At 33.7% G+C, this 26,036-nt stretch overlaps 1 pseudogene; it reads left to right on the forward strand.

Annotated features, from left to right (window-relative positions):
* The first annotated feature begins 11,853 nt into the window (after positions 1-11,853).
* Positions 11,854-11,977, forward strand: LOC145265806 (U2 spliceosomal RNA; annotated as a pseudogene).
* Positions 11,978-26,036: the final 14,059 nt, after the last annotated feature.

Below are 26,036 nucleotides of genomic sequence, written 5' to 3' on the forward strand. Positions count from 1 at the left end.
AGCATGACACAGAAAATAACACACACGTTATTGCATTAATATATAGATTAGGAGTTTGTGCACTCACGTGTAAAACCTACCTAAAGAACTGTAAGGGATTATTCATCATCATATTGTGTTGTCATTGGTTTCCCCGATATTTTTCTTGTCAGAATTCTTTCTAGAAAGACATTGGGTATTTGCAGGAGGACCATGAGAAGGTTACTAATATCCTAAGTGAAAGCGATTTCTGTGGAACGAACTGGGTTTGAACTTGGAACACACAGGTTGTCAGTTGGTGTCGTTAACTACTTGACCACCGTTACCTTCCATAGGGGATTATTAATGGTCAGGAACAAAGCCAAATAATATTGACTAATGGCGTTCTATCTAAGCCTCCCTAATTGAATTTCATTAAAAAAAAGTTTTACCAATGGAATTCATTATTTGCTGTCCCAAGAAAATTTGAATGGCTAGAAAAGGCATTGTTTATTATTCAAGACCTTTTTTTTCTTTTTATTTATTTATTTTTCTTTTTCTTTTTTTTTTTTTTTTCATTTTATATTCAGGTTTTTATCTGTTGGACGAGTCAACAGCTTTAATAATTGACCAATCAGAATTGATCTTTTTAGAGAGTGCGGGCCTTCAGCTAAGAAAAAAAAATGGCACATTAATTGGTAAATATGATTAGTTGCTTAGTTTCGGTCATTTGGTCTCATATCCTGGTCAGACAGGAATCAGAGGGGGAGGGGGTAGTAGAGTTAAAGGAAATTAGATTGGACTGTAGAAAGGTCTGGTGTATGGAGGGGGGGCAGTAATGGTTATGGCTTGTTGAAAATGGGAAAAACGATATAAAAATAAAAATAAAAGTGGAAGGACAAACAACCAATAAAAAAGAAAAAGGAGGAAAAGTTGAGAGAAAGAGGGGGGTTAAAAGAAAGGTTGGGCATGAAGGAGGATTTATATTAATAAAATTTATTAGATAATTTTATGTGCGTGTCTTTGTTTCTTCGCCTCTATGTAACTGATAATTATGCATTGAATTATTGTCATGCTTTATTTTCTACTAGCTAAGTAAGGTATTCGGCGTTGCCCAGGACTAAAGTAACCTATATCTATTAAAACTTCCATCTATCTACCTCTCTCTCTCTCTCTCTATCTATCTATCTATCTCTCTCTCTCTCTCTCTATCTATCTATCTATCTTTTCCTCTGTTATTCCTCTTTCTCTTCCGCCCAGCCCATTCCTCTCTAGCTGGACACACACACACATACAGGCGGATAGATGCTGGAGGGGGGGGGCTATTATACGATGCGACACCATGGAGTGTGTAAATATTTTGACTCAACGATGAGTAAAAAGTTGAATGTCGAATGCAACAGCAAGTCCTGGGAACATCCCGTATTAAGCTGTTCCTTTTCTAAAAGGTTACGTAGAGATTGCGATAACGTTTGATGTATAGGATGTACGCAAACATCAATAGTAAAAACAATTGGTATGAAAGCTCTCTCCCCATTTTCTCTTTCACACTCCTCTCTCTCTCTCTCTCTCTCTCTCTTTCTCTTTCTCTCCCTCTCACACACATACACACACACGCACACGCACATACATACACACACGTACACACACATACACACATGCAAACACACATGCACACACATATACACACACATGTAAACAAACACATACACACATACACACATACATGCATAAGACAGACCTCTCTCCTCTCACTCTCTGTCCACTGAATCCTCCCAGGCTAGGACTACTTCACTGAAGACCTCCACTGGACAACCTGAGGACACTTCAATTTCTGCTCTCCGGCAGGAAAACATCCAAGAACCTTTTCTTTCTTTCATCTCGAAATAAACCCACACGTGTACACACACGTGCACACACACACACACACACACACACACACACACACACACACACACACACACATGTGTATATATGCCGGAGAATGGCTATTATACAATGCAACACAATGAAGTGTGTGAATATTTCTACTGAACCATTTGTAAAATGTTGAACATCAAATATAGCAGTAAGTCTCTCTCTCTCACACACACACACACACACACACACACACACACACACACACGTGTATATATGCCGGAGAATGGCTATTATACAATGCGACACAATGGAGTGTGTAAATATCCCCACTGGATCATCACACACATACAAACACACACACACACACACAAACAAACACACACACACACGCACACGTGTATACATGCCGGAGAATGGCTATTATACAATGCGACACAATGAAGTGTGTGAATATTTCTGCTGAACCATTTGTAAAATGTTGAATATCAAATATAGCAGTAAGTCATGAGAATATGTTTACCAGAAAAAACAGTTGGAAATAAGTCATACACCATCCTCTATGACTATGCAATTCCTACAACTACATACCTGGAAAATGGAGCTAGTAAACCTGACAGAGTGATATGGGACAAGAAGGAGAAAGAAGCAACCTTAGTAGAAGTCAGTGTCGCCAATGATGCTGGGTTAAACAGAGCTGAGAGGGAAAAGATAACGAAACACCAAGGTTTTATGTACGACATGAAAAGAAACTGGAATCTTAGGAAGATCTTCATCATTCTAGTAATTATAGGAGCAACTGAACTCACAAAAAAGATTTTCAAAAACTACCTGGCAAATATACCTGGTGAACCAAGTGCAAGAGAAATTCAAACAATTGCACTTAAAGGGGACAGTCAGAATCTTAAAAAGATCTCTCAGCTGGAATATATAAGATAGCAGGTGAATGTCTGGCATCTGGTAGGATGCCCATCTCTAGCTTGAACAAATTGATAGTAAGGCAGATGAGTTAAGACAGTTGAGTTATCTCCCCTTGTCTATAGATAAGGGTAAGTCTTGTTTAGAGTAATCTCCTCTTTGTTGTTGTTAATCTTTTGGTTAAGACATCTATCTCTAAGTTATCTATCCTTGTCTGAGATAAAGAAAAGTCTGTTTGGGGTGACCTGCTCTTGGTTGTTGCTGTTTGTGGAAGTGGGTTTTGAGGAAGGAGTACATAAAAGACAAGTTTATCAAGTCTGGCATAGTAATATGGAACAGACCCGAAAGAACTGCACTCATTATTGATGTCACCATTCCAAATGACTGTGACCATAACCTTACCAGACCTGAGCTACTGAACCTAATTTGCCCCTGTGCCTGGGCACCTGGGCAAAATTGTGAAAAAAATTTAAACACGTTGGTAATTTTTGGCCGCCAGCATTCAGCCTTTGTGAGCCAGTCTGCCCAACAGGAGAGCCCCCCCCCCTTGATGTACAGGCCTAGGTGTGTCCAAATTTTGGGGGAATTTTTGGCACCCTTAACACAAAACTGCGAATAAAATATAAAAAACTCGTAATTTCTCCATTTAAAGTGGGTTGTTTATTTTCTTTATGGAATATACTTCCAAAATAAACTATTGCAGGGACACTCTGGTTAGTAACAAAAATAAAAAATGTATCAATCATGAAGGATATCTTTTCCACGAACCGAGACCAAAAAAGCGAAGTGCAACATAAGAACAGATACTACACTTTTGGATCAGGTAAATCGATTCAGATTCGGAATTGTCTGCCAAAACAAATCTGAGCCTTAAGTCGATTCGATTCGATGAAACGAGAAACAATATGACAAGAAAAGAAAACAAGAAGAGAAGCAACTGCGTCTTTCTTTTTCTTTTTTCCTTTTTTTCCTTCTTGTGAAAAGAACACCCCCCACCCCTTCACTGCAGAAGTCCCTAGATGCCGGAAGCATTTCTTTTCTAATAGCTTCTGCCCCACTCTCACCCCACCAGAATGCTAGACTTTGGAATTCCATCTCTGCTCTCTGCTTCCCTGGCTGTACTAACATGCACAAGTTTAAATACAATGTGAACAAACACCTTGCTTTTTTTTCCTCTACCAAATGTGCGTACGTGATTACTGAAGCAAGCTGGACACATGAACGTTAATTTTTATTAGATAGATAATTTTGTGAATAAATCTTAAACAAAATTAATACATTATTATTTAGTGTCCACACCTAATCTACTACTATTACAAATAATCAAAAATAATGAAAATAAAAATAATAAAAATAAAAATAATAATAATAATAATAATGATATAGTAATAATAAAATAATAAAATAATAAAATAATAATAATAATAAAATATAACTAATGATAAAAATAAAAATAAATAATAAAATAAAAATAATAATAAAAATAATAATAAATAATAATAATAATAATAAAATAGAACTAATAATAATAATAATAATAAAACTAATAATGATAATAATAATAATAAAATAATAATAATAATAATAATAATAATAATAATAATGATAATAATAATAAAACTAACAATGATAATAATAATAATAATAATAAAATAGAACTAATAATAATAATAATAATAATAATAATAATAATAATAATAATAATAAAACTAACAATGATAATAATAATAAAATAATAATAATAATAATAAAAATAATAATAATAATAATAATAATAATAATAAAACTAATAATAAAACTAATAATAATAATAATAATAATAATAATAGAACTAATAATAATAATAATACTAATAAAATAAAACTAATAATAATAATAATAATAAAATAAAAATAAAAATAATAATAATAATAATAATAAAATAGAACTAATAATAATAATAATACTAATAAAATAAAACTAATAATAATAATAATAAAAATAATAATAATAATAATAAAACTAATAATAAAACTAATAATAATAATAATAATAATAATAATAATAATAATAATAATAAAATAGAACTAATAATAATAATAATACTAATAAAATAAAACTAATAATAATAATAATAAAATAAAAAAATAATAATAATAATAATAATAATAATAATAATAATAATAATAATAATAATAATAATAATAATAATAATAATAGTTTTACATCAAAGCTAGTGAGAATAGTCAAAGAGTCAATTAGATAGAAAGCATCTGGTGCAGGATGTTTGCTGACCCAAGCAGTACTGACTTTTGAAGTATGGTGATGTTGTTTCTGATTCCCAGGGAGTTCAGTTATTTCATAAGATCATCAGGAATTGAACTAAGCGCACCTATGATGATTGTCACGATGGAAGTTTTATTATTCCACAATCTAGCAATTTCTATCCTCAGTTTCTGATAGTTTCGTATTCTCTCATTCTTCTTGTCTGTAAAGTTAATGTCGTTTGGGCAAACCACATCAATAATTTGTCATTCATTGGTCTTTTTGTTCACAATTACAATATCCGGTTTCCTGTGAGTTATCTCTCGGTCACACTGAATCATGAAATCCCAGAGAATCTTCACATCCTCATTTCCACAACGACTTCTGGGTGAAGTTGATGCCATTTGTCCAACTTAGATTCCAAACTTTTTGCACAATCTCCAGTGCAGATTTGTACATATTTTGTCATGACGATTTTTGTACTCTTTTTGAGCAAGTACAGAACAAACGCTAACAATGAGTGACACTAAGAAGTATGGCGTGGTTTGCTTGGAGCATTGCTGAAGAATAGAAGGTATTTTTGAAGGCTTACAATGCAGGAATGTTCAGTCGTTATGAGCCGATAAATAAATTGATAAATAAATAAATGAATGATAAATAATTCAATAATTTTTTGTTTTATATTATTTTATCTTTTTTTATTTATATTTATTTATCTATCGTTATTTCCATGGCAGGTGCTCGTCTGAGCTCCAATCTCTAGTCCTCCCTCGCAAATCTTTTACGAAAAACACCCGTCTAGCTGAAACCACTGTCAAAAATTTTCCCCACTCTTTATCTGTGTCTAAATCAAAACGTAGATTCCGTGAACAAAGCTTCTTTCTTAGAACTGCACGCCTGTGGAACTCTGTTCCGTCTGCTTGCTTTCCACCTGACTACAACCTGGATGTCTTCAAGTCCAACGTAAACAAATTCCTGATGAACCGCCCCCTTAAGTAGACATTTTTATTAAACCCCCACACTAACGTACTGTACATGCAATAACCCTTATCCCTGAGTGGCTTCCGGGTCTTGATAAGTGGTGATCACCTTGTAAAAAAAAATTTTAAAAAACCTGAATTTCTTTCAACTGTGGATTGTACTTATTCCAAAGGTCCTTTCGGGTAACAACCCATCATCAGTGGAGAAACAAATCCTCTCTCTAGGCTGTAAATTATAAAGTAAACTTTAATTAAGTAAACTTTTAATGTGTGACACTGTTTCAAGAGATATACCACACAACCTGCACTTATCAGAGCAATCCTTCCAATAGATGTTTTTATTTATTGCATTTGTATTTAGTGCCTGTTCGTGGGCAGCAAATATAAGACTTTCTGTTTCTCTTTTCAAATCACCTTTTGACAGAAAATTCCAAGTGTCCTAAGATTTTTGTGTCTTAGTATCTCTCTCAAACTAACCATGAAATTTCATTTTTATCAACTCAGTCAACTTTTCTGCTTCGATTTTTTCCTTGTATTTCTGCTTATCTTCCAATGGATCTTTATCTAGCTCTTCCTCTTTCGCCACTGCTGCAAGTAACACTTCATGACTGTTAGCCAAGTAATGTTGAACACTTCTAAGCTCTCCCCCTGACACATTCTTCAATCGCAATCAGCCCTCTTCCTCCTTTCTTCCTTGTGCTATACAGACTGAGCACATTAGGATTAGGGTGAAGTGCTCCATACTTGACCAACAGTTTCTATGTGTCTCTATCTAGCTTTTTCACTTCCTGTGTCCATCCTACAAAAGCTGCACTGAATCAAATCACAGCAACTGCCCATGAATTGATGGGTGAGGACAGGTTCCTACCATTCAGCCTAAATTTCAGGAGCAGTTTGAGTCTCCTCATATACACCTCTTTGTCGTTTCTTTTATTTCATCGCAAAGCATCGTACCAAGTTCAAGCACCCCCAGGTACTTGTAGCCTTCTGCATCAGGATCTCTTAATCTTTAAGCATTTGGCAAAATGATGCCTTTCATGGCTCTTCTTTTCCCTCGTTTAAGACTACATTCTGCACATTTGGAAGTTCCAAACTCCATGTTTATGTCTTCACTCCACTGCTGTACTGTTTTTGATTTTGTTTTTTTTTTATTACATTTTCACCCCAAACAAGGCAAATTGCCACTTTGGTGTAGGGGGCTACTATCAGGGGCAACAACAACCGGGGTACTATGTAGGGATTTGGGCAGCAAGATGTCGGTTCACGTTACACTTGAACTTCTGCACGTCAGTACTGTTGGGGAAGCGGGGACCCGGAATGGAATTCCAAAGTCTGGCGGTTCTGGGGAAGAAACTATTGGAGTAGAAAGATCTTTTACATCTAGGGATCTCTACGGTGTGGGGGTGGGATTTAGCAGCCTGTCGGGTTTGTCAAGGGTGCTCACGTCGTGGGGGCACAAGTACTTGCAGTTCATCAGAGCATTCACCACTAAGATACTTGTAGAACAGGCAGAGGGGTGCAACATTTTCTGTTTTTCCAAAGAATTTCAGATCGTCCATAAATAACATGTGGCTGAGCTTCGGTCCATTCTTCTCCAGTTGGTGTCCTATCTTTGTCTCTCTTAGTACATGTGCCAATGGTATGAGTGCTATTATGAATAGATGTGACGAAAAGGAATACCGCATCTAATGTTTACTATCCCTAATAAAGCTACATTCAAGTTTGTTTTCCGCCTTTTGCAGTTCTTTAAAATACGTTTATCAATCGATAGTTGGTCTTTTGTTCCTAAACACCTTTTTCCTCCCGCCTTTTTGTTCTACTGGTAGTGAACCATTTACTTTCAAGATGGCCATACACTTTTGAACTTTTTTTTTTTCATTTTTCTTAAACTTTTTCTTCTAGGGGATGGGACATCCAACCAGATGTCTGACAATACCCCTATTTTAGTGAGAACAACCAAGAGATCTTTTCAGGATTCTAGCCATCCCTTTCAGTGCAATCGTTTGTATTTCACTTGCACTTGGTTCACCGGGTATGCTTGCTATGTACTTTTTAAAGTTCTTTTTCATAAGCCCAGTTGCTCCTATGATGACTGGTATAATTGAAACGTCTTTTGAACTGATTATCCCTGTTAGTGTCTTCCAAAGCAAGTTCAAGCAATCAATTGGTCTCTTAATTTTCAACATCGGGCCCTTTCGCAGGATCTTTCATTATTAAAATAGTCCTTCCCACTACAAGCCATTCTGGTATCTGACACAATCATCCAGAGAAACAGCAAGCCTCTCATGGATTTCTGTTAAGATCGGAACCAGTACTCATGAATTCCGTCAGGTCCATGTCCTTTCCACTTATGCACGAAATTCATTTGTTTTTGCAAATCTTCAACAGAAATGTAGATATCCTCTTGTTTTTTTTTTGTTTTTGTTTTTTTACATAGGCGTCACCACTTATCAAGGCCGATAGGCCACTCAAGGATAAGGGTTAAAGAGTGTGCACGCCTGTGGAATTGTCTTCCGTTTTCCTGCTTTCCAGCTGTCTATAATATGGTTGTCTCTAAGTCCAACGTGAACAAGTTTCTGATGATCCGTTCCACTTAAGTTAACAAATTTACCGAACTTCCATTACTATTGATTACTATATTGTCCTTTTGACTACTCTACACTCTTTAACCCTTATCCTTGAGTGGCCTATCGGCCTTATGCTCTTCCAGTCTTTCACTTATTCTAGCGACCCAGTCAGCATCAACCTTGTGCAAACTCTCTCTTGACCATGTACTTGACCAAAACTTTGTAGCTTCTTGAGGATTAGGAGCTACTATTTTGGTTTCACGTCCTTCCAGATTTCTAAAAAAAAAAAAAACTTGTTTGGTTTGCTTTGAATAACTTGTTGCCGTTAAACTGCGGAATTCTGTGATTATACCTCCCAATCTTGGGAGCTTTTGCCATGATCTACTGCTTTATCTGACACAATCATCCAGAGAAACAGTAAGCTTATTATTATTATTATTATTATTATTATTATTATTATTAAATCTTCGTTTCATTCAATATCAGAAATGAGGGAAATTCTTTTGTTTCTTTTTATTATTATCAGTTATGATTAAGATTAAGACTCCCTGCTCCTTTTCTCATAAACACTAAATGTGCAAACGCGATTGTCCTTTCCTTTCTTTTTTCACAATTTTCAGTGATTATAAAGATTAAACCTCCCCTCTTTTCTTCGTTTAACAAATTTGCATGCGTGATTATTGAAGCAAGTCGGACACACGTATGTTTGCTTTTATGATAGAGATAAATAATTGTTTTTTAAATTAATGTTTAAATATAAAATACTTGTATACTTTATTATTCTATATTTACTTTATCATCATTATCATCATTATTATTATTATTATTATTATTATTATTATTATTATTATTATTATCTATATATTAATACACTAGTGTGTGTGTTCTTTTGTGTGTCACGCTTTCTGGCAAATTTGATTGGTTGAGATTTTATTCTGGAATAGACATTTAATTTCGGAATATACATTTATGAACGCTCTAGGTTCTATTGGATTAGCATGTTCTCACAAATATATTTGTTTTTAATTCTATAAAATTTAGGATCTTATCTTACAAGAGTTGTCAAGAAATAATTGATTTTAAGTTATTACGTAATAAAAAAAAAAAGCTATAACACACATCTCTCGGCCAGAGGGGAGAAAAAATTGAGCAGTTATTTGTTTTTTTTTTTTCATTGTTTATTTTCTTTACATTTGTTTATTGAGAGAGAGAGAGAGAGAGAGAGAGAGAGAGAGAGAGAGAGGACGAGAGAGAGAGAGGGGTAGAGAGAGACGCTGATGTCTTCGTTCATTAAAATATCATTGCTATTACTAATTGCTATAACATGTAAACAAAAGCCCGGATGCATATGTTATGAAACCTCGAAGTTAGCAACACGTTATTAGCGAAACGAAAATGAGTTCCTTTTTCTAAATAAATTATTTTTATTACAACATTTGGTTTCATGAAAAAACTGTTTCTGGTACATAAAATATTTTAGATACTCATGTAGAGAGTGATCCAGACGTAAATCAGAGTCCGCCTGGCTTTCTCCGGAATATGACGTCAACAGCCGGAGTAAACCGAGCGTCGCCGAGGAAATTAAGTCGAGCGTCGCAGATGAAAGCATAACAAGAAAAGAAAACCTACTTTAAATTTTAAATTTTATTAACTGTAAAGAAAAATGTTATAACAATTTTTTTCTTTTTTTTGCTATATATATATGTATATATATATTTTAAAATAAATAATGTTAAAGATTTTTTTGTTCGAGAAAAGGTTTGAAGGTAAGTCAAATAAATACTTTCAAGGAATTTTTTTGTAATTTTTTTTTCAAAAATTTAAAACAATTTTTTTATTTTTGTTTTTTTTTTTTGGTATTATTTTTTTTTTTTTCAAGAAAAAACCTGAAAACTAGAAAAGTTGAAACAAAACTGCGTGGGATAGTTTTTTTATATATATATACTAAAACAGATATTGTTTTTGTTTCCTCAGACCTTTGTTTTATTAATCGTGTGTGTGCGTGGATCGTATTCCGCATTCGTGCTGGAGATCTTTCTGTGTTGCTCGCTCGAACGCCCACAAGTGGATGATTTTTATTATGATGGCGATTCTCAGCCAAGACTTTCCTAAAAAGTTATCAGTCCGAATGATGTAAAGGTTCGGCATTTGGTAGCCTGACACCTTCAGACATAGCCATCGCTTACCTTTCCTCTTATGATAAGATTGCACCTGTGTCCACTTGATGCACAAGTTTTCGTCCGTGCCAGTAAATTTTTTCTTGACAAAATCGATAACTCCAGCTGGTGTTTTCAGCTGCTCACTTAAGGCTGTAAAATTCATGTTTTTTTTTCTGACATGAAAGTACAGAATTGTGAGGTTTTTTTTTTGCTTTTTTTTTACTAATTTGTTTTCTTTTCTTCCTCTTCCAAATTGTCGTCTGCTGCTTTGAATTTTCAACTCACACGAATGTGCATTGCGTTGAAAACCATCGTTGTACATTGTCATTGGCTCAGCTTTATGTTACGTCAGACAGCTTAATTTCCTCTGTGACGCTCGGCTTACTCCGGCTGTTGACGTCATGTTCTGAGGGAAGCCGGGCATGTGCATGCGCTGTGTTATGTCTGGATCACTCTCTGCATGAGTACAATATTTTAATCAATATATTAATATGATAGCGTGTGTGTTATTTTCTGTATCACATTTATTTATTTTTCTTCGGAGTGTCTGTCTTTTAATTGTTATGCCTTTCAATTTCTTGTAATAAATAATTTTACCAAGAATTCTTCCTCAGTTTTGGTTTCAGTTTCGATTATAGCTGAAAGAACTTAAGTTATATATATGCATACATTCTTTTTTCTTCATAAGTTTTGGTTTCGGTTTCGATTATAGCTGATGCACCCAAGCCATATGGATATATTTTTTATTTTTGAAATCTCAGGTTTATAATATATAAGAATGGATCGAAAATTGACTCTTATAGCAATATATACGAAATCTGCATAAATTAAAATATCATATTAAAGCATATTTTACGACCAGGCTATGCCGGGCGTCCCTACTAGCTAAGATATATACTTTTGCAGTTTTAACAAAAGAACTGCAATAATATCAGGGTGTCCCCATTTACGCTGGACATCCACAAAAATGCCAACATCAATATATTACATATGAAAGAGTCCACTGTGGAATTTCCACAGGTCCCGCTAGTTATCTATATATTGATATGATAGCATTTGTGTTCTTTTGTGTGTCACGCTTACATCCGGGTCGTTTAATTGTTATGAAATTCCATTAAAACAAAAACAAAAATTGGTGTCGCTATTGAGGAAAAGCTAATAAAAATGATTTGTTCTTCTTGGCCTTTTGGCCAAGATCAAAGTGTAGTATCTGTTCTTTAGATGCAACATTTCAATTTCTTCTATCTCAGTGGAGGAGAAATCCTTTATGATTAAGACAATTTTTTGTCCCTTTTCTCCACGTTAAAAAACGACCCTGGTATCTATATCTGTCCCATGGGGAGGCATTGTAAATAGGTACTATATTTAATGTAACAAAGTTTTAATATTATAAAAGTAACTGGGAAAAGTAATTTCTTATTTAATTACAAAATGCCCTGGAAATTTCCTTTCTGATTAATTATAAAATGCACTGGAAATGTCTCTTCTAATTAATTATAAGATGCCGTGGAAAATGTCCCTTCTGATTATTTTTTTTTTTTTTTTGTCTACTTGCCTCTCCACAAGGGCAGAGTTGGATATAAGGCCGGTTAAAAATTGGGGGGAAACCAGTTCCCCAAAAGGGGCACTCTTGTCAGTAACAAAAATAAAAATTGTATCAGTAATGAAGGATTTCTCCTCCATTAACCAAGACCAAAAAAGGGAGAATTTAAGTCACTAGAATGCTGAGACTGGTACCACACTCAGAAATTCATGTTAAAGCAATGGTTGCCTAATCTCTAACCGTGTAAATGTTTTTATGTATTAATTCCGAAAAGCTGATGAAACAGTTTATGATTTAAACATTATTTTATTTCAAGTATATTTTAAATATTGGGGTAGGAGAAATGAAGTCAGTCCCAGAAAAGAATTAAACCGTTTACGAGTTAAACATTACTTTATGTCATGTATATTTTTAACAGTGGTGTGGGGGATATGAAATCAGTCTCGGAAATGGCTGAAACCATTTACGTATTAAACATTATTTATTATTTGATGTATAGTTATAACAGTGGGGTGCAGAGGATATGAAGTCAGCCCCGGAAAGGGCTGAAACTGTTTACTATTTAGACGTTGCATTATTTCATGTATATTTTTAGCAGTGGGGTGGGAATATAAAGTCAGTCCCAGAAATGGCTGAAACAGTTTATGATTTAAACATTAATTTATTTCATGTATATTTTTAATAGTGGGGTGGCGGTCATGAAGTCAGTCCCGAGTTTGAATGAGATAAGTGCAAATATATAGTAGCAGAAAGCGTCGCCCAGTATTGAATGAGATAGGTGGAAAACATATAGAAGCAGAATACACAGTGTCGCCCGGGATCGAATGAGATAGGTGAAAGATATATACTAGCAGAATATGCGGCGTCACTCGGATTGGATAAGATAGGTGGAACATATATACTATGAGAATACCCGAAATTGATTGATGTGTTTGTAATGAAATAATCAACCCAGGCAATATATCAAAGTTATTATTTAAGCAAGGGGGGAGGCGGCGACATAGTGAGTTAAAGTTATGGAAATTATTGTCGAAATTAGTAACATATCCAAGAATTATGAAAAATGATGAAATGTGAGTTACTTGATTGGTGTGTTTGCAATGAAATAATCAGATCAGACAATATATCAAAGTTCTCATATTAGTAGGAGGGGGGGGGGCATAATGTGGGTTTTTAATTATAAAAAATGATTGTCGAAATTAGTAACATATCCAAGAATTATGAAAAATTACGAAATGTGAGTTAATTGATTGGTGTGTTTGAAATGAAATAATCAGCCCAGATGATATATCAAAGTTATTATTTTAATAGTGAGTGGTTAATAGTGTGGGTTAAACATATAAAAAGTGATTGTCGAAATTAGTATCATATCCTAAAATTATGAAAAATGATGAAATCTAAATAAATCGATAACTGTGCTTTTTATGAAATAATCAGTCCAGAGAATGTACCAAAGTTATTTTTAGTAAGAGAGGGCGATGAGAATGGTTTAAATAATAAAAAATTATTGTCGAAATTAGTAAGATATCCAAGAATAACGAAAAATGATGAAATGTGAGTTAACTGATTGGTGTGTTGATAATAAAATAATCAGCCAAGACAATATATCAATGTGATTATTAAAGTAAGGAGGAAGGCGATAAGAGGCGCTTAAATTATAAAAAATGATTGTCGAAATTAGTAACATATCCAAGAATTACAAAAAATGATAAAATGTTAGTTAATTGATTGGTCTCTTTGTAATGAAATAATCAGCCCAGACAATAAATCAAAGTTATTATTTTAATAAGAGAGGGCGATAGGGATGGTTTAAATTACAAAAAATTATGGTCGAAATTAGTAACATATCCAAGAATTACGAAAAATGATGAAAAGTGAGTTTATTAATTGGTGTGTTTATAATAAACTAACAATTCCAGGCAATATGTCAGAGTTATTACGTTAGTAAGAGAGGGCGATAAGGATCGTTTAAATTATGAAAAATGATTGTCGAAATTAGTAACATATCCAAGACTTATGAAAAATAATAATATGTGATTTAATGAATTAGTGTGTTTGCAATGAAATAATCTGACCAGACAATATATCAAAGTTATTATTTTAGTAAGGGGGCGATGACGTTGGTTTAAATGATAAAAAATGATTGTCGAAATTAGTAATATATTCAAGAAATATGAAAAATGATTAAATGTGAGTTAATTGATTGGTGTGTTGTAATGAAAAAATCAGCCCAGACAATATACCAAAGTTATTATTTTAGTAAGGGAGAAGCAATAAGGTGTGTTTAACTACTGAAAAATTATTGTCGAAATTAGTAACATATCCAAAAATTATGAAAAATTATGAAATGTGTGTTAATTGATTGGTGTGTTTGTACTGAAATAATCAGCCTAGACAATAAATCAAAGTTATTATTTAGTGAAGGGGGAGGTGCGAAAATGTGGGTTAAAATTATGAAAAATGATTGTCAAAATAAGTAACATATTTAAGAATTAGGAAAAATGATGAAATGTGATTACATGCATTAGGGTGTTTATAATTAAATAATCCACGCACACAATATATCAAAGTTATTATTTTATTAAGGAGAGGGCGATAATGTGGGTACAAATTATGAAAAATGATTGTCCAAATTAGTAACATACCCAAGAATTATGAAAAATGATGAAATGGAGGTTAATTGATTGGTGTGTTTCTAATGAAATAAACAGCCCAGCAAATATATCAAAGTTATTATTTTAGTAAGGTTGGGCGATAATGTTGCTTAGAAACATAAAAAAATATTGTCGAAATTAGTAACATATCCAAGAATAATGAAAATGATGAAATGTGAGTTAATTGATGTGGGTTTTTGTAATGAAATAATCATCCTAGACAATATATCAAAGTTATTATTTTAGTAGGGTGTGCGATATGGTGAGTTTAAATGATAAAAAAATTATTGTCAAAATTAATACCATATCCAAGAATTATGAAAAATTATGAAATGTGAGTTAATTGATAGTTGTGTTTTTTTTTTTTCATGAAATAATCAGCCCATACAATACATCAAATTTATTATTTTAGCAAAGGGAGGGGCGATAATGTGGGTTAAAATTATGAAAAATAATTGTCGAACATCGTAACATATTCAATAATTATGAAAAATGATGAAATGTGAGTTAATTGATCAATGTGTTTGTAATGAAATAATCAGTCCAGGAAATATATAATTTATTATTATTTTAGCAAGGGGCGATACAATTTTAATAAAAAGGCTAGAAAAATATGATTATGCCTTCAATCATGCTGAACAGAACGCCCACATAATACGCAGCAACAATATATTACATATGAAAAATGCCGCTGTGGAATTTCCACAGGTTCTGCTAGTTATTATTATTATTACTCTATTATTATTACTCATTATTACTTTATTATTATTACTCATTAGGAGTTTTCACACAGGCCATCATTAGAGAATTCTCTTTGAAAACAACCTGTGGTGTTCCCTGGAAGCTGAGTGACAACAAGTTTCCCCAGATTTCCAGTACTCACCATCTCTTTGAATAACCTTTGCAAATTAGTTTGCGTTATTGTTGGATATTGGCAGGTGACCCATGAGAAGAGAAACATCCGAGGGGTTGCATACACACACAGATGGATTCCATGTGAGAAATGTGGAACTTTCCACCATTGTCTAATGGAATGCATAATTTGACTCAGAAATATGTGAGAGGATATCGATCAAAGGATTGAAACAATAGACAACAGGAAATATTAAACGTTTCAATGGGAAAAAAATGTTTATATAAATCATCACAAAGAGAAAGCGGGGCAGTCAGTCAGAGAGAAACAAAACTGTCACATTTATTCACTGCCAATATCCAACTCAACCACGCGCCAACCCCACACACCTTCCGAAATGTCAAATCACAAGTAATAGCTTATAATTAGAAGCTGATTTGTTAGTGTTAAATAAAAATAATATATTATTTCGTAGATCAACTGTGTTGTGTTTTACTCGCTGTCAGTGTGTATATATCTTAGACCGGTGCCAAAGTAGATTTAACGATTATATAGACTGGAAAGCATGTTTTGAATAACTGGCCACTGCTAATACATTAACATTATCACAATAGCCGTTTATCATAAATTTCTCATTGGTATCAATCATTGGTCTTCACTTGAATTTGGGTGTCAATAAACCTTCACAAGGTCCCAGTCCTCTTTGCACTCATCCAGTGGAAGTCTGGTTAGTGCTTTCCTCGATCTTTCCATCCTCCTTGGCCCTCCTCACTTATTTTGTGTGGCACCAGTTTATGGTCACTCTAAAAACACTAAAATACTTTATTAATATTACTTACTAGGAGTTTTCACATGGGTTAGCATCGAAGATTTCTCTGTGAGAACAACTTGTGGTGTTCCCTTGAGTCTGAGTGACAAGTGTCCCCAGATTTCCAATATTCGCCACCTCTTTGAATAACCGTTGCAAATTAGTTTGCGTTATCACAATAACTGTTTACCATAGATTTGTCGTTGACAGCGACCATTGATCTTCACTGGACTCTAAGGTCCCAGTCCTCTTTACATTCATCCAATTGAGATCTGGTTAGTGCTTTCTCTACTCGGTCTTTCCATCCCTCTTGACCCTTGTCACTTATTTAGTGTGGTACCAATTTATGGTGGCACTAAAAAATATTATTATTATAAATCTCTACCTCTGTCTCTTCTTTGTGTGTGCGCGCGTGTGTGTGTGTGTGTGAGAGAGAGAGAGAGAGAGAGAGAGAGAGAGAGAGTTCCTCATAGGTTTCGAAACGGCTGAACCCATCTTTTGCAAATTTCACACAAAGTTAATTTATATGTCTGGCAGTGTTCTTAGATATGTTTTGTATAAAAATCCATCCAATAAGTATCGAAAGTCGAAAAAATCCGATCTTAAAAATAGCTTTTCTCTCTTATAGATAAAAAAAAGAATAATTTTACAGGGGTATATTTTACGTTACACCGGTGATAATAAAATTTCAGCAAATCATTTCTTCTTTAAAAAACAGATTTATTATAATTTGGAGATATAACTTAGTGGTAGTGGCATTTGACTACATATCAAATGATCTTCTGTTCAAGCCCGGGTGGACCTGACCATTTTATTTATTTATTTTTTTTTTTTCTTATTAATGAGTTCAATTTATGATAAAAGAGGTACTATTTAAAATCGCCGTAAATCATTTCTTTGTTTGCATATTTTAAAACTAAGCACTAACTAAAAGTGACTTTTCCAGGGCATTCATCGCCAAGCTCAAATATCAGCTGACGTGATATTGTAAGCAAACACAGATGGAATTTGATGAACGACATTATCATTATTATTTTTTTTATTTCTTATTTGATTTATGTGTGTGTGTGTGTGTGTGTGTGTGTGTGTGTGTGTGTGTGTGTGTGTGTGTGTGTGTGTGTGTGTGTGAGAGAGAAAGAGAGAGAGAGAGAGAGAGAGAGAGAGATTGAGTGAAAAAATTAAGCCACCGGGCAAATTATTCCTCGTAATATATAATAATCAATAGAGGATTGATTCTATAATACATATGCAATCTGCATAAATTGAAATATCATTTTTAAGTGTATTCTTTGACTGGGCAACGCCGGCCTGCCAGCTAGTGATTATTAAGCTGAAGCGTACTGTTCTTTAATAGAAAAAAATACATTTGCATATGTAATTATTGAAGCGAGCCGGAGCATGTACGTTTACATTTATTATTTGACCTTATATCTATCTTTCTTTAATTTATTACACGCTTAGCAATCACATCAAATACTGTGCAGTATCTGCAAACAGGAGGAGCCACTACAACAGCATACCACCACACCTACACCTCAACTTTCACAGGTAACCCCCAGCCATAACCCTAACCCTAACCCTGACCACCAACTCTCGCCTCCTGAACATCTTACATACCAAGCGGCAGTGGTGAAACACCTATTACCAAAGGTAATGATTGTCTTCTGGCGAATTCTAAACTTTCCTCCATCCCATAACACCCCAAACGTGGAGAAGGGGAATCTCTTTAAGCCCCCTCCTCCCCCAATCGCCCCACATCCCCTAGTCACTTGGTCGATGACAGCAAACAATTATTGCTGGGAAAATGCAGTTAAATTGGCGGCTTTCGTCTGCGGTGGAATTTGACTTGCAACAATGTTTTATAAATGTATTTGTTTGTTTATTTATTCTTTTTTTTTTTTATAAAAAAAAAAATGAAACATAAATAGCTAAATAAAGGTGAAAAATAACGTTTTTTCACCTGACTAGAAAGTCGTGACGTCAACCTGGACGGTAGTACTTGACCTGGAATTTTGATCTTTAGTACCTAGTTCCAATCTACTAGTCATTCGGTTGAGTTTTCGATGTTGAGGTTAGGGGGTGGGGGTAGAAGAGTGTGTTCAGGAATCTTGTGTTTTTTTTGTTGTTGTTTTTCTGAAAGAGAAAGAAAAATGTCGGTAGATAAAAATATAAAGAAAGAATTCAGAATAAAAATAAAAAAACAAAACTTTTAATTCTACGTCGCCCCCCCTCTCTCTCTCTCTCTCTCTCTCTCTCTCTCTCTCTCTCTCTCTCTCTCTCTCTATCTATCTATCTATCTCTCTATCTATTTCTCTCCTTCTCACTCTCTCTTTCTCTCTCTCTCTCTCTCACACACACACACATACACACGCCTCATATCCCAGTCGTTCCGTCAGACTGCCACTCCACGTTTCGTCATAAAAATCCGTTCCACTTTTTTGCACAAACCTAAATTGCACAGACGAGAATAATGTGACATAATATGACAATTACTTTTTTTTATATTATATCCTTGACTGGCCCGGAGCAAAGTTTGATTTGTCAGCTTAAATGCTATTTGGGTCTGACTTTGAAAATCCAATCAAGTTAGTTATATGGAATAGAAGATACTACTGCTGTAAAGAAGATGAGATCCCTCTAGCCGGCTAGAAAACATCTTGCACCTGCAAGTATCCATATCTCAATAAAGCCACCATCCGTCCATACATAGAGTATCATTGCCAAGTGCACCAAACCTGTCTGCCCCTCTTTAACAGGGTCCAAAAAGGGCGTCTCTAACTTACTAGATCTCACACTGTCTACTAAACTCTAGCCCATTGTTGTGTAGTCACTTAATCAAACGTATGTTACGTTGTTGAGTTTGTGCGTGTGTGTATACACTGAATGGTCATACATACGAATATGTATGACGAAGGGTTCATCTGAATTCATCTGTTCTTGGAGGGAAAGCTGACAAATGCGTCAGTCATCTCATAAGAATAATAGCAATAACATACTGAATTTTCAAAAGTCTACTGTTATGTAGTCACTTAATCAAACGTATGTTACGTTATTGTTGGGTTTGTTTGTGTATACGTTTCATTGTTACTAATGTCTATAGTGGTTCTTCACTATCTGGACCCAAGTTCTATTTATGACTTATTTGAGTTCTTTCCGTGATCAGAGTGTTCTTATGCGGGTGTACATGTATTTGACATACCCTATTTTCAACTAAATCGTTGATCTTGTGCTCCACCTGGGTTTCATCGCTTCTTGGAGGGGAAGCTGGAAAACTCTTGGACAAAATACATTTCATTCCAAAAACGATGGTTAGTTTTATATTAGTTTTTATTTCACTTTCCCAGTGTCGAACGCAGATGAATGGGAAGTGGATTTCTTTTGCCTGTGGTTAATTCTAATAGTCTCCAATTTGGAGACACGTCATCTCTCTCCCAAAGATGGGGGAGACGACTGTTAACCCGACCGCTCTTCTCTATGTCCAAATTCCAACTTCGGTTCTATGTCCAGCTAAACTGATCACGTGGTAACAACCACGTCCTTCCGATCTGCTATTTTTAGAGTTTCTGGTAAAACTTGTCCATTTTATAGTTCAATAATGTTTTGACAACTTTTATCAAAACATCTTCTACGACTACCTCAACTGTTTTATATCTATTTACTCAAGAACTCCTGTCCATTCTTTCAGTGCAGCTATATCATACAAAATTTGCTCTTATGCACACAACCCCCTATATTATCGAGATTTAATCTTCCTCTGAGGTCATCATTTAAGACTCACAGTACACATTGATAATATACTTTTTAATATCATTTCTCTCTAAGCAACACATGTCCTCAACCCTCACTGGTATGGTTTCACTTCCATACATCATACTGTATATATTAGTGATAGGACGATTCCAATATTTTTCCCGATTCCGATACAATTACTGATTCCGTACTAAATTCCCGATTCGGATTCTTTATAAATCTCTAAATATTTAACTACATAGTTGTATTTTTTCTCCGATTACTGTAAAAACACACATGTGAAATGTGCAGATATTTTCCGAAATGTAAAAATGTACTTGTGAGGAAAGATTTATCGATTTTAGTTTCACTGGTATTTTAAGATCAATAAATATTTATTATTTGATCATTATTACCAGCAATGGAAGATTTAGCTTTAAATGAAATCAAATAAAACAAAAACAATTAAAAGAATCGTTTTTGCATCGGAAAATTGGTACAAATTTTTCCGATTCCGATACCCTCAAATATTCTGATTTTCCAATTCCTGATTCTGATTCCAATTAATCGTCCCAACACTAGTATATATATATATATATATATATATATTGATAGACTCTTCACTTGGTTGACAATGATAACGCTCATATTTCTCTCCATGCAATGCATGTCCTCAACCCTTAACCCTGGTTAGTAATGACAGAAGTTCCCTGAACTTAACTCTATCCATTTCCTAACTCTTGCAATCAACTTGTGCCCCCATGCTATCACCAAGGTAACAAAACTTCTCAACAACCTTAATAGATCTTGCCATCGAGTTATGCTTCCTCCATATCTGAATTCTTATCCATCTTCATCGTCTTCAACTTCTTACAATAAATAAAAAAAGTTTTTTCTTTTAGTTATGTTTAAATTCTGCCTTTACAATGAAGACTATAGCCTTAGTTGTTACCGTTTGAGCTATCATCAGATGAATAAGAAATAGTTTTTAAAAAATCTTACTCCATCCACTGAATTTATAAGTACCCTTCTAACCTAATGGAAACCAAACCTTTTTTAAACTTCAAATATGCCCTACTTTGAGGAAATTTATATCATATTATCAGGTCACCTGGCGTTGCCCGGTTATGAAATTTGCTTAAATATGATAGTTTAATTTATGTAGATTTCGCATTTATTATTATAGAGTCAATGCTCTATTGATTATTATATTGTACCCAATATATAGTAGTGATTTCAAAAGTAAAAAAAATATGCCATCAGCTAGAATCGAAACCAAAATATATAGCACTCCAGCCTTAGTTGTTACTGTTTGAGCTATTGTTAGACAGATAAGAAATAGTTAAAAATAAACCGACTTTAGCATATAAATTATAGTAAATACATACAAGAGCACTTTAAGTCGACTTATGCCTGCCCAGTTTCAGTAATTTTGGATTTTAACCCCTTAGTAGCTATTTTTACTGGCTAAAACCCCATAAAATAACGGTCCACAAAAAATGTAATCATTTGACTTGCCACTTGTTGTTATGTGAGCTTGCGCCTTGAAAGAGATGCATTTTGAAAAAATAATGACAGACAGACAGATATAGTAAGTTTTATAAATTAGATGTATAAAATTCTCTGCGGCTAAAACAGAAAGCATTTAGAAGATAAGTTGGCCTGGGCAGTGGCAGGGACTGATTATATATATATGACTTTGTATGTGTGTGCGAAATGTCTCTTCTTGAATCATCTTTGAATATGGTGTCTACCGGATTCAAAATTTATACCAAGAGTCTTTAGACCTCAGAAACATTTTTTTAGGTTTTTAGAATATAAAATAGTTGCTAAAGTGCCAAAATTGAAAAAAAAATTGACCTTAGCAGGATTTAATTAACTAATTTCTGAACATGTGTACATATATATGTTTAACTTGAAGCTGCTTAAGTTAGTAGCCTTTCTTATCCACCTGGCAATAGCTCCAACAATATTGATATGTCCTCAACCCTCATTGGTATAGTTTCACTTGATAGACACTTCACTTGGTCGACAATGGTAACGCTCATATTTCTCATGCATCGCATGTCCTCAACCCTTACTAGTCAGGTTTCACTTCCATACATCACCACACTGCATACACATAGATTGATAGATTTTTTTCCTTGGTCGACAATGGTGATGCTTTGTTGGTTAGTAACGACTAGGGCTAGGACAACAGCATATTCTTTTCATTGTTTTGACTCTTGAGTATATATCCGACACAGTTAGATACAATTAATCAACTGAGAACCACATCACTCTACATAAAAACATATAAGATATCAATGGATATATACCTGAGAATCAAAACAAGGAAAAGAATATGCTGTTGTCATAGCCCTAGTAATGACAGAAGTTCCCTGAACTTAACTCCATCCATTTCCTAACTCTTGCAATCACAATAGCACCTGCTCCACCTTGTGCCCCCATGCTATCACCAAGGTAACAAAACTTCTCAACAACCTTAATAGATCTTGCCATCGAGTTATGCTTCCTCCATATCTGATTTCTTATCCATCTTCATCGTCTTCGACTTCTTACAATAAATAAATAAAAAAATTTCTTTTAGTTGTGTTTAAATTCTGTCTTTAGCAATGAAGACTATAGCCTTAGTTGTTACCGTTTGAGCTATCATCAGATGAATAAGAAATAGTTAAAAAAAAAAAAATCTTACCCCATCCACTCATAACTCTTGTTATTTTGTTTTTTTTTTCTTTGACAAGATGGCGGTTTATGTACTACTTCCTCAAACACCCAGTCTCAGTTAAACTGCCATCTTGTCAAAGAAAACTACAATAACAACAGCTAAGGGGAGATTACTCCAACCAGGCTTTAGATATTTACATACATAACTATAATATAGACAAGGACAGCCTTAACTCAGATTAACATTGCTGGTGTCTTCTTGCGAAAACTAGAGTTTATAAAAAAAAATAGATAAAATATAATTAAATTAAAAATAAAATAAAAGTAAATCAAATTTAAAAAAAGATTTAAATTAAATTTAAAAAAAAAAAAGAAGCAAATCTTCATTGCAACAAGTCTCCAAAATTTCAGAAGCGGCTTCATCTTCGTCAGACAATCTGCAACCTGCTCTCAACCTCTCATCCATTCAGTTTGAATTTCCTTTTTCACCATCATTTGTTTCAGTATCAACTCTCAGGCGCCGGTTACTCATAAGATTTGAAGAACGGTGACAATTCAGCTGACAATTTTTACAGTAAGAAGACAGAAAATATTTATTGCTTTAAAAATAATTAAATTGCTACAATTTTAAATAAGGAAAGAAAGTAGAAAAATGTTTGTTTTATTTATTTAAATGATAGCAGGTTGACCTGACGTTGCCCAGCATTGAATGAGGATCAACAACTATTTCACACTTCCAATACGTTTATTGCCTTCGAAATTGGTGAAATAGCCATTTTCCAGTTAAACCGTTTGATTGCTTCCTCTAGTTGAGTATCCGCCATGCTGTACCGGGAGGAAACTTCACATGCCTCCTCAAGGTGACTTAGCCCACAAAAACATCATAGTTTACATTTGACTGTAGAGAAACTACTGTTGATTTTGTAAAATGTATTGTGAACTAAATTACTGCAAAGAGGCATGTGAAGCTTCCTTCCAATGCATTGAAAAATAGGCGATTTCACCGAATTTAATGACAATAAAAATATAGAATTGTGAAACATTTATTGATCATCATTCAATTCCGGGCAGCACTAGGACTCCATGCTAGTTTAATATAATCGTCAGTATTTATGAATTTTAGTTATGGTGGACATTTTTCTTCTTTTTTTTTTTTCATTTTTAAGAAATCTGCTGGGAACAAGGGGTCACAATTTATGAAGTTCTTAAAGTTTTTCAAAGAATTTCTCCAAAAACGTTAAAGTTTCGCATAACTTTTTGGTAAAAGCAAAATAAATGCACTAAGTTAACAGCATCACGCAAAATAAAACATTGATTATGTGAAGAAATTAAGGTACTTGCTCATTTTAGTTATTCTAGCTGGACAATTTTTTTGTTTTCATTTTTGAAGAGCTTCAATTAGAACAAGGAAAGATAATTCAAGAAAACTTTCAAGTTTCAAAACTATTTATGAATTTTAATAAATGCTTTTATTTATTACTAGCGGGGGTACCCGGCGTTGCCCGAGTGTTTGTTTCCGGGACGGGGGGGGGAGAGTTTTAAAAAATGTTATGGTAGGTAAGTAGGAAGGATCAAACCCGGAGTCATGAGTAAAAGTAGGAAAATAAAGTGTGAAAAAAAAAAAAAAAAACATCTGCAACGTTAACAGTTCGGCCACCAAGAAAAGTCCATTCCAGTTGTTTAGGAAAAAAAACAAAAAAAAAACGACTACGGTAGGTCGGCGCGAACGTGAAAATATAATGTGAATTGTCCAGCACGCTAACCACTACGCCACAGAGCACTGCAGCTTAGTTTAGTGATTTTAAATAACTTCACATGAAAGAACTACGAAGCCAAACCGGTGTTCTCTTCTCAACTGTTCCTTGTGAACGATCCCCAAACGGTGTTAAGTGGTGGCAGGGGGGGGGGAGGAATTTATTAGAGAGAAAATATTTTACCACTTCCATTGATCTTAACCGATTTTGGCCGTGACTTCTCAGCAGAAAAAGTATAGAAATCTAAGATTATCGAGGAATTTGAGAAATAATAAGCCTATAACACACCTCAGATATTGTTCTGCCGTTTGTGCATATTATATTTGCATGAAATATCTTGATTTTTAATCCTATTAATGTCAAAATCAGACGAGAAAAAATGAGTTCATTTTATTTATATATATTTTATTTATATATTTATATATATATATTTAGAAGAGCAGAGATGAAAGTTTATACTTTTGTTCGTTTGTAAAAAAAAAAATCTAATTATTTTATAAAGCATAATTTTTTTAATTCAATTCAATATTGAGCTATTCTCTTTTTGTCTAGAATAGTCTTATATAATATTGCCTCCTAAAAATATTCTGTAAGACTCAATACCACGCGATTAAATAATTTGTGTTCTTATTCACCGCAGGAATCTGATATATATATATATATATATATATATATATATATATATATATATATATATATATTTCTTTTTTTATAGTTATGTATGTAAATATATAGAAATTACTATATTAATATATGCATATATAAGAATTATATCTACATATATATATATATATATATATATATATATATATTATATAATATATACACTATCCACTGACACGTGTTTCGTCGTCCACGACTCATCAGAGTGGCTGAATGATGAGTCGGGGACGACGAAACACGTGTCAGTGGATAATTATATTTTAAAAATAATATATATGCCGCTCCCCATTAAGGGGGTACCAGATTGGTCAATGGGAAAATTATTCTCAACAAGCATTTAGGTAAAAATGCACTTTCGTATAAATACTTGAATTCATTCAAGAAAGTATCGCTAACAAAAACAAATGAAAACATAATATATACATGTATATAATATATGTGTATATAATATATATCTATATATCTATATAATATATATATGTATATATAATATATATATGCATTATATGCATATATATATATATATATATGTCTGTCTGTATGTATGCATGTATGTATGTAATATGTGTGTGTATATGTGTGTGTATATGTGTGTGTGTGTGTGTGCGTGTGTGTTTATAAAAAACTTAGACACCTTCAAGGCATGTGAGTCTTATCTCATCCCTGCTATATTAATTAACTA

This window comes from Euprymna scolopes, chromosome 40, assembly GCF_053919585.1.
Source record: "Euprymna scolopes isolate OS-2025 chromosome 40, ASM5391958v1, whole genome shotgun sequence".
NCBI lineage: Eukaryota > Metazoa > Mollusca > Cephalopoda > Sepiida > Sepiolidae > Euprymna > Euprymna scolopes.